The following is a 14,178-nucleotide window of genomic DNA, read 5'->3' on the forward strand; positions in this document are numbered from 1 at the left end:
ATTGTAATTCTTGTGTTTCCAGGGAATCTTTCTTCCATGTACTGTGCAGACTTTGGCAGTTATGAAAAGGAGAGGAATTGGGGGGCGGGGGGAGAAAAATGAAACCAGTGATCTTGTTTTTACAGGATGCTGGGAAATCTTATTGACAGGGAAAGTCGTGACAAGGAGTGAATGGTGAGACTAGAAAATTCACCAAAATTGAGTCTGTCTGTCTGTCTGTCTGTCTGTCTGTCTGTCTGTCTGTCTGTCTGTCTGTCTGTCTGTCTACAGTTGTGCCCCACTTAATGATTACCCCGTATAACAACAAATCCGCTTCACGACGATGTTTTTGCGATCGCAATTGCAATCACAAACGATGTTTTAATGGGTTTTTTCCGCTTTGCGACAATCGGTTCCCTGCTTCAGGAACCGATTCTTCACATTATGACGATCAAAACAGCTGATCGTCAGGTTTTCAAAATGGCCACCAGCTGCTCAAAATGGCTCCCCGCTGTTTTTAGATGGCATTTTTCGCTTAACAGGTACCCAAAAATGGCTGCCGTATGGAGGATCTTCACTGGACGAGCAGGTATTCAGCCCATTGGAACGCATTGAATGGTTTTCAATGCATTTCAATGGGCTTTTTTATTTCGCTTGACAACGTTTTCTCTCTACAGCAATTTCGCTGGGATGAAATAACGTCGTCAAGCAAGGCACCACTGTATCTATCTATCTCCCATATTTCTCCTCAAAAAGGATGCAAGGAAGTTTACATGATTAAAAATATATATTTAAAAGCTAAAACAGCAAGTATACACATATTTAAAAGCTTAAAGAAAGAATTAAACAGGTATTGTATGTTGCAACATTCCCGCCTTGATGCTCATAGGCATCAAAATGGATTTTGATGGATAGCTTTGGACAAAACCACTCGCAACTACAGCAGTTGGTTGGAGCAATGTCATAACCTTCTTTGGCAGAAAGGGTGAATTATCCATCTATTTGCTAGAATCCATGAGGAGAGTACACAACAGCACAAGACATTTAAGAAGGTGAACATCAATTTGACATAAACAAAAACATCCTTATTGGTGGAGAACTAAGCACATATGAATACAACCCATTCATGCACATTTTATTGTAGGAAGGCCACACACATTTCTTAATTAAATACTGAGGAACACAATCAAATCATCTTTCATTATAACTGCCCTTTGAAACATCTCTCTTCAAGTGTTATGTTGTATTTATTAGCCTGGTCCCTACAACAAAATGGTGCAGAGTGTTTTGCATTATGTTTGTAGCAGACATTCTAGTGAAGAGATGAAAGAGGCATGTTTGAGTGGTTGGAGTCATATTCTGTTGCTACTCAAAGGGCCTAACTTCTTGTTAATGTTAATCGATTGCCTGCAGCAATGGCAGGGCTTTAAAACAAAAGAGTACAGTACTAAGTACAGCCCAGCATTTTTACTGGGATTGTAAAGCTTTGCTTTCTCTGACAGAACCCCTAACCAAAAAAAAGGCCTTCTGCATTGCAAACCTCCTAGTGGAGCAAATGTGAACTTTATTTCCTATCTCTATAAGCAGTGTGAAGAGTCATTCTGTGTTGAGATTGTTGCTATGGAGCTTAAATGTCTCCTTCAGTGCCATGCTCCTTACATCCATCAGGGTCATGGTTTTAATATTCCATTTTAAAAAAACCTGACCATGGCAAACAACAGATTTAAGGCAAAGTGTCATATGATCTTCCCCGACATTTATTGTGTGGAGCAAAACAACTGTCAAGTGTTCTATTACACGCCACCAGAGTGGTTGAAGATCTTGGCCATTTCCCCTGCAGTTTTCAACAGATTAGGCACAGATTAAAACCCATCAGTTCCACAATATAAGGCTCAAGGCAGAGAAGCCCATTGCTGAATTGTCTCTTTTTAGTGGGGAATCATCTTTTTGGTTCAGTTGGCAGGGAGTGGTTTAAAAATGCTCCAATGGCATTGACATTACTTTTGTCTGCTTTCTCCCCAATGCGATTGCCTGATCTGAAGGCATGATCGCGCAGGTGTCAGTTTCCCTCAAAGAATGTCTGCAAAGAATGTCCATTTTTTAAAAAAACAAGATTTCAAGGCAGTGCTGGAACACCATATCACTAGCTCACTTTAAAAAATAAATAAATAAATAATAGAAATTACCAATTAGCATCTTGTCAAAGGCAACTTGTTCTTTTAGGGAGCTATATGTAAACATAGCTTTCTGCCTCTGCTGGTCCTTGCAAATTATTTGATATCTCGATGGCTATAACAATTTCACCATGGAAATACAATTTGAAAACATACATGTCAGAGCAGATCCAGGCGTATTTTCACAAAGGCGTAGTTGCACCTTTAGTTAAATATGCCTAGCCTCTAATGGCCCTACAAGATACAAGGCATTTATCCTTGCAGTCTGGGTGTCAGCAGAGGAGCTGTCTCTGCTCTTCCTCTGAAGCCAAAGAGGAGTAAAAAAAGCCATCAGATTTGGAACCAAACCTCCACCCACCTGGTAGGGTGTTGTCTACATTCTATATAGACATGGGATAGTCATATTTATCTCCCAGGTGAGACACATAGAACTATCGACACCACAATTACATGAACTGTTGGGACCCTCCCTCCAGAACCGACCAGTCCACTTTTGACTCCCCCCAAAAATCGGCTGGTCCAGTTAACATTCACCACAATGTGCACATGGCCATTGTCGTTCACAATGATCCAATCATGGAAATAACCAGGCTAGCACTTCCATGCCTTTCCAACAGTCAACCACTCTGTTGAGGGGCTAGGATGACCGCTCTCCCTGCTCAGCTGCTGAATGGTCAGCTGCGTAGGTAAGTGCGGCAAGCAGTATGTGGACCTACCAGTTCGGGGGGGGGGGGGTGTCAAAATGGCCCAGGCACCTGTGATGCTGATATTCATATTTGTCTCCCCTGGGAGACAAAGACAAATATCACATGTCTAATTCTATATAGTGCTGTATACGTTGGGGCTTTCCCAAGCATGTAAATATGCCACATCACCACTGGAAGTTTAAGTTCAGCATTAAAAGAAGAGACAAAACATTAAAATGTTAATAGTATAAGATGTAATGCTACAATGGCTGAAATCCAGTAGTGAGTCACCACTAGAATAGGCTTATTGAATCAATGAAACTTAGAGGAGTTGATTCACCAAGCCCCGATTATTCAATGAGCCTACTCTAGTTGTGACTTACTACTGGATTTCAGCCAATTACTACTGAAGATGGAGTTTTAAGGTGTTTTTAAAAAGTTTTTAAACATTTTTAATGATTCTTTCAGAGCATGATGGTTTTATTCACAATGAATGCAAAAGAGAAAAGTAACCAGGCAAACTTAGAGGAGTTGATTCCCTGGACATCAGGGTCTTTTCCAGGACTCCCTGGAAAAGACCCTGATGTTAGGAAAGTGTGAGGGCAAGAGGAGAAGGGGATGACAGAGGATGAGATGGTTGGACAGTGTCATCGAAGCGACCAACATGAATTTGGCCCAGCTCCAGGAGGCAGTGGAAGACAGGAGGGGCTGGCGTACTCTGGTCCATGGGGTCACGAAGAGTCGGACACGACTAAACGACTAAACAACAACACAGCCAGGCAAACTAATAAATTTGTTGTTGTGAACTAAATGTAAAAACAAGTAATCACTGTAAAGCACAAGTACACTTGAACTACTGGATAGCTCAGTGGTTTAGGCATCAGTTGGGAGTTCGTTTCCCACTGCGCCTCCTTGAAAGGGGCTGGATTCAATGATTCATAGGGTCCCTTCCAGCTCTGCATTTCTAAGATGATGATGATGAATTATGAAGGCACACACTGCCTTGAATGCTTGCTTTTTTGTCCCATGTGGTTCAGTACAGGTCAAGGAATCAATTTAAATGTCCATGCATATAAGGCAGCTGGGCTCAACCGCTAAAGGATCCCACCTTTCCCCCTCTTTCCTCTGAGAAGAGGGAGCAGTTGGAAAGGTACTATACTGGAAGGACTTTGGACAATGAACCCACATACTCCTTTAAATATGAACAATAATAATAATAATTTTCTTTTGGATATTCATTAACTGCAGAAAACCAGATCTCATCTCCTTTCCAGGTCTGTGGACAAGAGTTTAGGGAAGGATGGTGCTACCCAAGCTAAAAGCAAGAAAATCTGTGCCTTGGGTAGAATAACATCATTAAAACATAACAAGTCCCATTGTTTAGATTTCATCTTCAGGCACTACAGTATCATTTAATCAGCTGCACTTAAGAACTCCCAGCAACACTATGGCCAGTTTTCAGTACTTTAAGGAGAACATGATTTAACTAAAAAAAGAAACAATGGCTAATAATTCAGATTTAAACGATTATGGGAGGCCATTTGAAAAAGTGAGGGGAAACACTGCTTTTTGAAGTATCTTGGCCAAGGGGAAGTTGTGGCCATGCATATGGTCCCTTCGTCTAAGTAAATGGGTCTTTTGGAAACAATACTCATATAAATTGCTGTTAGCTTACATACTCTGGAAACTGAGCTGCTACTAATTGCTACACAGGCCATATGTCTAAAAGGGAACTTAAGAACCTAGGTCCTTTGCAATTTTTTAAAAAGGGGAGGGTACCCTTTTAAGATATAAAATGATACTTGATATAAAACAAAAACAAATTCCCTCAGTTGTTTCTGATATCCAAATGTCTCCATGTCACAAAAAAAAAGTATTGCAACAGCAAGTTCCCGGAACATGTCAAGTCACTTGTAATTCAATTATTTTATGTATTTCTTTCTCTAAAATGCTTTTATAAATACCACCTGTTGCAAATGGAAGATAAGGAAGACTTTCCTCAGCTACACTAGTTATTTCAGATACAGGTTATATAAGTTATTTTAAAATGCAGAATTCTAAAACAATAGGATTAAAGCCTGAATCCAGGCCCCGGGGGGTGGGGGTGGGGGTGATTAGGCATGCTGCCATTGAAATCAATGGGATAAGTTATACACAGGTCATTTATGTTCCAGGGCTTTCAATTAGAGCTGTGGTAAATTTTCCATCCTGTTTTTGGGTAGAGAAATTGGAAGTTTCACTAAAGTTCACCAGATGTCTTCACCACAGGGAATAAAAAAAATTCTAACAGATTTTCAAGGGTGGGGCTCACGACTAATAGCGGCAGTGTTTGTGCTATGTGCCACCAAAATTGCATCTGGTTTACAGCAACGATAACAGGGCTTTCAACATATGTGAGACACTGAAGGAGTGGTTTTTCCAGTGCCACCTCCAGTGAGCTTCCATGACCAAACAGGGATTTGAACCTAGGTCTCCTGAGCCCTAGTCTGTCACTCTCTCCAATACACCGCCACGACAGTACCTCTTCCTATGTTTGCTAGCTTCTGCTGCTGTTGTAGACGGCAACAGCAACCAGACCGTCAGCCTTAGCATCGTGTGGCATCCCTCACATGTCTCTGAGAAAACATAACAAATCTCAGCATTTTTCTCAGGTATAAAAGTCACTTGAGAAGTTTTGGGCTCAGATCTAACTTGAACAGTGCTAAGCCTGGCAGTTTTCTCTGTGCTGGGGCCAAAGGCTTCCTGAGTACCCAAATGTCCAAGTCCTGTTCTGCTTATTAATGTTACATAAATGTATAGAGGATATTTCAACCCACCTGAATAATCAGAGAACCATATAATATACTTTTGGCATCAACAGGCACTTAATATCTATACTTGGTAGAGGGATGTCGGGGAGCTAACAGAACATATTTTTCTTAAGGAATAGGTTAAGTTTGAAGTTTAAAAGTAGTACTATGTAAGGCTGGTGTTCAGATGTATTTCCTGCACTTACAACTAACTCACTGTATTTTGAATCAGTGCACTGATATTTTGGTGACCCAAAAGGATTGGTGAGCAACTGGTATTTGTGACCTGCAACTTCCCTCAACCCTTCACCACTGGGACTGCTGGCTAGGGCTGATAGCAAGCGTAGTCAAAATCCATCACAAAATCTGTACAGAAAAAAAAATGACTGGCAAAGATAAAACGAAAAATCAAAAAGGATTGTGGCACATTAAAGAACAGCGGATTTAATTCAATGTAAACCTCTGCGGATTACGATCCACTTCCTGACACACATCAAAGATCAATGAATACTACTGTACTTTTCACAAGAAAGCCCCTTTTAACAGTAGGCGCAGAAAAGCCAGACAAAGATAAGAGCAAATACCACTCCAAAGCTTTTTTCCCAGAAGTCATCCATAGTAATAGACACCACACAGAAATGGATACCATGGTAAGGCTAATGAATTACGATGTACCTGTAAATTTTACTGCTAAAGGAAATTAAATGTGGAATAGTTAATCAAGACTTTGTGACATCTGTTGACAGTGCTCCTTACAGGGACTGGAGATGAACAGATCTGTCCATATCCAGCTGTGTGCTCTAGAGAGCTCAATATGCAGGTAAGATTATTAATCTGTCCCTTCTCCAATTCTTCAGCATCTTACTTCCCTGTCCCTCCTATACCAGTATGTAACTATGTCAAGAACACTTGGATTCCCATCACTAACATAGCTGTGGATTTCTGGTTTTGGCTTGCAGTTCAACTTGACGATCCTTGAGGTCCCTCTTAGCTCTCTGGTTCTATTATTCTGTGAAAGAAAACATCTATGTACAACAACAAAGTCTACTCAGGTATTTTCATATAAAGCTTATGTAACAGACAGTGCCTTGGCCACAAATTTGGGGCAAGGCATGCCCCAACTCCACACATTGAGCTTCTGCCAGTGTTTTTAAAACTGATTGTACAAAATAGCACTCTGTACATCCTCAAAATGTTTCCCTCTTGGAACAATGGCCTAGGTCAACGTAAGGGCTGCCACCACTGCATCCAGTGCAACTGGCAGTCTGGGAGTCTCCTGTCAATAATCTCATTGGCTCTAAGTTGCTGGTTATAGTGTTTTTTTTAACCAAGTAAGGTGCTTTTAATAGTGATTCCCTGTCACTGCCCTCCCACACCCTGGAGTACTGAGTTTCCAACACTGGTCCCTTGGCAGCAGTCAATTCAGTACTGCCCTCAGTTCCCGTCCCTGAGGCCAGTGAAGACCTAGAAATAAAGAAGCCCAGGCTGAGACCAGGCTTTGAACTTTTTAACAAGGACTGGTAAATGGGGCTGATGGCAAGCATCAAAGCAAAGCCAAGTGTGTTGCTTTTATACTGCCCCATAATGCTTAAAGCTCTCTCTGAGTGGTTTACAATGCAGGCTAAACATTGCAACCCCCCAACGACTTCCAGTGATCTAGGTACAGCGGGGCCTCAATTTAAGAATGTCCCTACTTACGGAAATTTTGAGTCACAAAAAGCTCCAGATGCAAAATTTTGCATCGACTAGCAGCTGGAGCTTCGACCTACGAAAACAAAAAGGCAGGGAGAAAGGCCTGGAAATGCAAACTGTTGGTGGCAAAGAGGCTGCTTCTTTGCCCCAATGGTTAGGAAAAGGGGGGCTCAGCCTCCCGGGCTTCCAACACCGCCCCGACTGCCACGCCGGCTGCCGATGCTTTGGAAGCCTGGGAAGCCGGCACCCGGCATGAAGGTTGGGGTGGCTTTTGGCTTCCCGGGCTTCCAAAGCCACCACCCCTGCCCTCTGCCTCGCATCCCCGCTGCCGGATGCCAGTTTCCAGGGGTTCCAAAGCCACCCCAACTGCCGCACCAGGTGCCTTTTGGAAGCTGGGGAAGCCTCTGCGGCAAATTTTTGGATTTGTTTTGTTATTTTGCAGCCCCAGGGGCTTGCAGGGGGGGGGGTTGTGATTTTTTTTTCCCCTTTGGCCGGAACGAATTAAATGGTTTTCAATGCATTCCTATGGGAAATGGTGCTTCGACTTACAAAATTATCGTGTTATGACCACTGTTCCAATATGGATTAATTTCATAAGTTGAGGCACCACTGTTTACTGACCTTGGAAGGCTGAGTCAACCTCGAGTCAGCTACCTGAGCCCAGGATTGAACTTGGGTTGTGAGCAGAGTCTTCACTGCAGTACTGCAGTTTAACTAGTGCATCATGAGGCTAGTTGTCCTCTCGCTCTTTGTATAGCCTCCTCCCTCACTCTCACTGGGTTAGCACTGCCATGGCCTTGGCTGTGTAAGGGTGGGCACTGCAAGACCTGTCTGGCATCTGAGGTGGGAGTGGGTACTGTCCCTCTCCCATGATCAGTGCCCCTTGACACAGGGATACAGGGCTCTGGGGCTGGATTGGATACAGTCTCATTTCTCCGAACCTCTTCCTCTCCACACCAGGAAGTTACCTGAGGGTTCTTCCCAGGGATTGTCCTCCAGCACGCAAGTCACCTCAGCCATTGCACTGAGGATGGGTTCCAGTTTCATGTTTCTCCTTCCTCTGCAGTTGCCTCACCAGGCATCCTCAATCTCCAGACCCCCAAACCTTTTCCCTCACCCTCCTTTAATCCCCATTCCACACTCTCCTCTTGCTCTCCCAGTTACCACTCATCATCCCTCTCCCCAGAGACACCTGGGCCTCCCTCCTCCCAGCGTCATTGAGAAAGGAGAGCAGCTGCACCTCCCAAATATTTGGTAGGTGGAAGGACAGACAGCCCACCCAGAGCGCTGTTAGGAACACACACACACACACCAGTCTACTATATCAGTGAAAATGCAAAACTATAGAATATTTTATATTATATTTATAAAATGGAAGATTTCTGTTTGTTAATATGAGTGGGTTTTATGTCTTAAGGAGAAAAATATGATCATAATATAAATTTTATGATATTCTGCAGAATCCTTGGAGGGTTCTGTCAGGTTTTAGAGCATTTCTCTCCTTTTCTGGGCAAAACCTCAAAACAACATAACCACAGATGTGATTTTATTTTTCCATGTGTCTCATAGGGAGAAAAACTACAGCTACACAACTATTTATGCTCCTATATAAGTGGCAGTTACTCAAGCAATATTTATGATCATCCTTTTCCCCCAAGTAATTTTTATGGAATGGAGATTTAAGTGAGTAATAAACAAAGCTACCTAAATATTTTTGCCTTCTAGATTGCTTTATGAAGTTATGAAGACAGAAATTGTGACTTATCAGTTTCTTCACAGGAATGCAATGAAGAAAAGTGGAGCAGAAAGGAATGCTGTTTCAAATGGTGTTCTCAATTGTATGTCCATCGTAGTTGTAGGGATGTACAGTATGAAATGACACCATAAACCCATGTTCCTTCAGTTGGCTTCCTTTGTTTGCAATACTAGGCTTCAGAAGCCAAGCCACTATTCCCTGTTAGATTTTCCACATCTGCAGTTTGGCCAAAAGACTCAGATTTTTGACTTATGTTCTCCAAGTATCTGCTTTTTGCCATGTAATCTTTGAAAATAGGATGCTGACACCTAGGCAAATCTAAACTTCACATGGCTCCAGAGCATGTAATTTAGATACATCAGAATGACTCTTTTCTTTTATCTTCCATGCCGTAAGGCTGTTGAGATTTTTGATACTCACATCTTGGCATTAAATTCTTAGCATTATCCCTCTGTGACACATTTTGCAGTTGTTGCTGTTGAGCTCCTCCCACACACACACCTGTGACATCGCAAAAGCCTACGATCAGGTTTCAGTCTTTGACCCTGGAATCTCAAGGAATAGGACCCCGCTGACCTGGCAATCCCATTCCAAGCCCAGCATCTAGGCAAGCTGGCGGCACTTCCTACCTTCCCAAACTATAGTATGTGTCTGGAACAGTAAACAGAAGATACTGTTAAGGAGATGAGTGGGGCTAGAATTGACCTATGCCTCGTAGTGCTATTAAATGTCACATTTTTGGACCCTGTACTCATGATCTGAGCTGCTGGCAGTGATGTACTATACATTGTCTGAGTGTGAAAAAGACAGCCTGAAATTCATAAGTTCTGCCTGGTGCAGTCTATATGGTGACCCGATATGGCATGGCTCAGGGTAAAAAATGAGACTATAAAGATCCTCCAAAGGCCCATTTCTGTAACTGAATAATCAAAGGTAGTGCTAGCTTTTAGATAACATTTGTAAATGTTAGGCTCATTGGGGGGTTTTCCATCTAAAGCTATTATGGTGAACAATTCTCTACATGCTCATATGCATATTCACATGCTCATATGCATATTCAAAGAGGTGAAGCTCAGTTTCTTATTTTCCTTTGTATTGCACTTTCCCTTCCAGCTGTGGATTTTGCCTCTCACTGCTTTTCCTTGGAAAATTCCATGTTCCCCCCTAGAGGAAGCACTACAAATGTGTTCTATGAAGACTGATATGGGTAGATAGCCTGCAGGTATTATTCCCATAATAAGACTTAAGTCTTGGAAGATCTCTAGATGCACCGTACAGGGTTTTTATTCCCTAGTACCTGAAAAACATGTTCAGAGGTGGACATTTCTGTTTCATTGTTATGTTGTGCATTATGTGGTAAGAACCCTTCTCTTGTGTTGTGCTCTGTCATAGAATCACCTGAATATTACTGTTAGTTGTTTTCTGATATGGGAAAGAAAGAGAAGAAAGTGACATTTCATAATTTTTATAAGATCATCCTTATTGCAACAGGTTGGCCTTCTGAATCTACATCTAGATGATCAACTGATAAAAGAGTACCATGCCCCAAAGTGAGAATTTCCCTCCCTGTTCTTGGAATGTACAAATCATCTGTTAAATGGCTAAAAATACATAATCTCTTCATGTGATCTCTGAAAACCCACCATGACTGGCTATTTTATCTAAAGCAAGTTATCCTGTTCTTATTTCTCCATCGGACTTTATGATCACTGGCAGCTGCTTCCATAATTGAAAAATCATCGCCACAGTATTTTCTTGGACAGAAGACAGCGATAAGAACAGAGGAAAGGAGAAGGAGTACAAGATGAAAGATGAGTGTGAATTCTGTGTCAATCTAGTAGAGCCTCAAGTTCAACGATAAATCTCTACTCCAAAATAACTCTGCAATGTTAAAAGAAGTTTACTCCCAGGCAGCTGGGATAATACCTGCAAACCTAGAAGTTAAAAAGAATCAATGTGGCTTCATCCCATAACGAAGAGGGAGGGGTCACACAAACACCAATGAGAATGTTGAACATAATCTCCGATGAGATCTTTTAAAGGTAAATTGTAGCATCCCAAGCATCTTGGAGTAACATAAATAACAAGCTGTCATTTTTAAGCATTACAAATTAAATGAGTTCCAGAAAAATGCAGATATTGCTCTTTAGAAAGAACCGGAGTGTCCCTCTCTGTCCTGAAAAGTCCAGTCACTCAGGGATCACCCTTGCACCCAACAAGCACTCCAATATGTTGGGCAGCCTACATCTTTCTCCTTTAAAAAACATGTGAAAGCACTTTCTCAGCAAAGTGAAAGAAAGAGAGGAAGATTTTTCATAAAGGGCACAGCTGATGACAGTCAGAATAGCCTTTCAGCACTCTTTAAGGACTATTATACATCGGACAGAGGAAGGAATTTCTAATTAATCAACCTTCCTTCTAACAGAGAGAGTCAACATGATATAGTGGAGAGACAAAGTGGGACTCAGGAGAGCTGGGTTCAAATAACTCCTGACGCTTCTCTTTTTTCTTTTACTGTTTTTCTCACTCTGTGTATTGCTTTATTATTGTATTGCTTTATTATTTAAACTGTCTATATAAATTTAATTGTATTTGTATGATTGTTAGCCGCCTAGAGTGGTCCTGACCCGACCAGATAGGCGGGATATAAATAAATAAATAAATAAATAAATAAATAAATAAATAAATAAATAAATAAATAAACAAACAAACAAACAAACAAACAAACAAACAAACAAACAAATAAATAAATAAATAAATAAATAAATAAATAAATAAATAAATAAATAAATAAATAAATAAATAAATAAATAAATAAATAAATAAATAAATCCCTATTCTGCCATGAAAATTCCCTAGGGTATAATAGGTAAAAGCACTCCTAAAATATCTTGAAAACTCTGTTAGAGTTATCATAAATCAAGATGTGACTGGAGAGCATATAACTCTCTCTAATGGAGGAAATGCATTCTTGTTGCCTTTTGCCCAGAGTTAGAAAATGTTTTTGTGGGAGAAGTCAGCTCCCAGAATCCCATAGCCAGCATGCTAGCTGTGGGATATTGGGACATATAACCCCAAAGTTAAACAGTGCCCATCTCACTTTTGTCACTATTGATGTCCAAAACAATCACACGTTTGCTGGAGGTGATTAGAGTTGTTATCCAACAGACCAAGAGATCCCCAATGTGATGAAAAATTCTTCCAGTATCTGCAAACAACTCCAAGAATACCTGAGGTACTGCACAGGTATTATTCTGACTGTAGATCTATTGCAACAGGAAATCCCTATGGCTAATTTTGTGCACTGTACAATATGCATGAAGAGCCTCACTGTGGAATAATGTTGTGCAGACAACATGATTAGTCAGTTCAGCATTTGTAGCATCAAACCATCAGAAATTAAAGGTTCTCAAGGAGTTTTTCCCAAGCTGCTTCCTTCCAAATGTGTTGGACTAGAACCTTCATCATTCTCAGGTAACATACCAACAGTCTTATGGCTAGAAATTGTAGGAATTGCAGCTGAGTCCATCAAGAAGGCACAGGATTAGACTAGTCTCTTTTAAAAAAAAAACAACAACCTCAGATATGGGTATGCTGAACCAGATTGGTTCTAGCTCTATGCAGTGAATATAAATATATGTCAAGAGACATGTGCACATGAGCAGCTGATTGTGTGCCAGCACTCGGACCTGCTGGTGGAATCAGGCATCCCAATGCTCTGGAGTACCCCCCAAAGTGCACCATCACCTGTGTGTGTGTGTGTGTGTGTGTGTGTGTGTACGCGCGCGCGCGCACGCGCGCGCAAGCTACCCTTCACAATCACCCAGACTCGAGATAGAGATTTAAGGTAACATGGTACAGTACATAGCAATGGAGACGGAGCAAGCCAAGGCATAACTCTGCTCCATTTCCTTCTTATAGGCAAACCTGGAGGTGGGGGCACTTCTCAAAAGAGCCTGCGGCTACCAGTTAAAGACTATGGCATGCATTAGGAGCGATAACAAGCATCAGGCAACATATCAATGTGCAACATTAAAAAGCTGGCTATGAAAACACTGCTGCCATTATCAGCAAGATTAAAACAAAACAAAAAATAAAATAGCAAGTCCCTAGGGCTAGTTCAACAAGAGATCCTTCAGCTTCATGGCAAATGGTTTATTGAGTAACAGACGTATAAAACTTGCAGCAGCATGCCTTGATATTTGTAAAACACACAACAACAACAACTTAAAGTCTATCATAAAAAGCAACCGGATTTCAAATATCTCAAGATCAGAAATACTCGGTGCTTTAAACGGTTGCGGCCCATTTTGAATACCTTGGCTCTTGCTCTTAGAAGCGGAGTTAAGGGATTCCGAAAAGGTTGATTGGGCTTTGTGTTGGTTGAATACGCCAATGCTTCCCAGAATTCAAGGGCTGTGGCAGAACAATAAATCATGAGTAGTTTTTGTGTTGGCTCAATGAAAACCCTTGATGTTAAGAGCTGCCCAATGTGAAGAGGAGTTTAAATTACACTTCAGCTTGCAGCATGCCAAATATGTGCTGGCAAATCTTGATGATGGCAGAAGAGACATGTGAGCAGAACAGGTCCTCTTCCTGTGCTTTGAGGGCTACCTCTTCACATATACACGTTATTGGTAAAGATAATGAATCAACTCCAGAGGAGTCCACATACCACAATGACCATGTGCCGCTTTCCCCCCTCCCTTCCACATGTTAATTGAGCAATCACTGGAGCCATTCTACTAAAACCATTTCAGTTCCTTGAATTTCATCAGAACCATGCAGTTCCCTCCCAAAGGTAAAACACCCACGAAAGTGTGCTCAGACCCTAAGGTGGAAGAAGGCAGTTAACATGCAGCTATACAATGTGTGCATTTGATCCAACTGCACTACATCAAACATAGCTCTATTTCTAAATGTAATCTTTTCAGCTTTGTTCTGCCTACTGTTTAGGGAGGCCACATGAAAAGGAGGATGACACCTTTCATTGCAGTTTCAATTATTCTCCAGGAGAAGGGATCTGGATGTTGTTGGGCTGCAACTCCATTATCTCTTGCCATGGCCTAAGCTGACTAGGTATCATCGGAGTTGGGGTTTGG

The 14,178-nt window shown here is 41.5% G+C and overlaps 1 protein-coding gene across 10 annotated transcripts in view; it reads right to left on the reverse strand.

Moving 5' to 3' along the window:
- Positions 1-14,178, reverse strand: part of ESR1 (estrogen receptor 1) — a 291,481-nt gene that overhangs the window by 111,061 nt on the left and 166,242 nt on the right. The gene's annotated exons all lie outside the window — the stretch shown is intronic.

The sequence above is a fragment of the Pogona vitticeps genome, chromosome 1 (genome assembly GCF_051106095.1).
Source record: "Pogona vitticeps strain Pit_001003342236 chromosome 1, PviZW2.1, whole genome shotgun sequence".
Classification (NCBI taxonomy): Eukaryota; Metazoa; Chordata; class Lepidosauria; order Squamata; family Agamidae; genus Pogona; species Pogona vitticeps.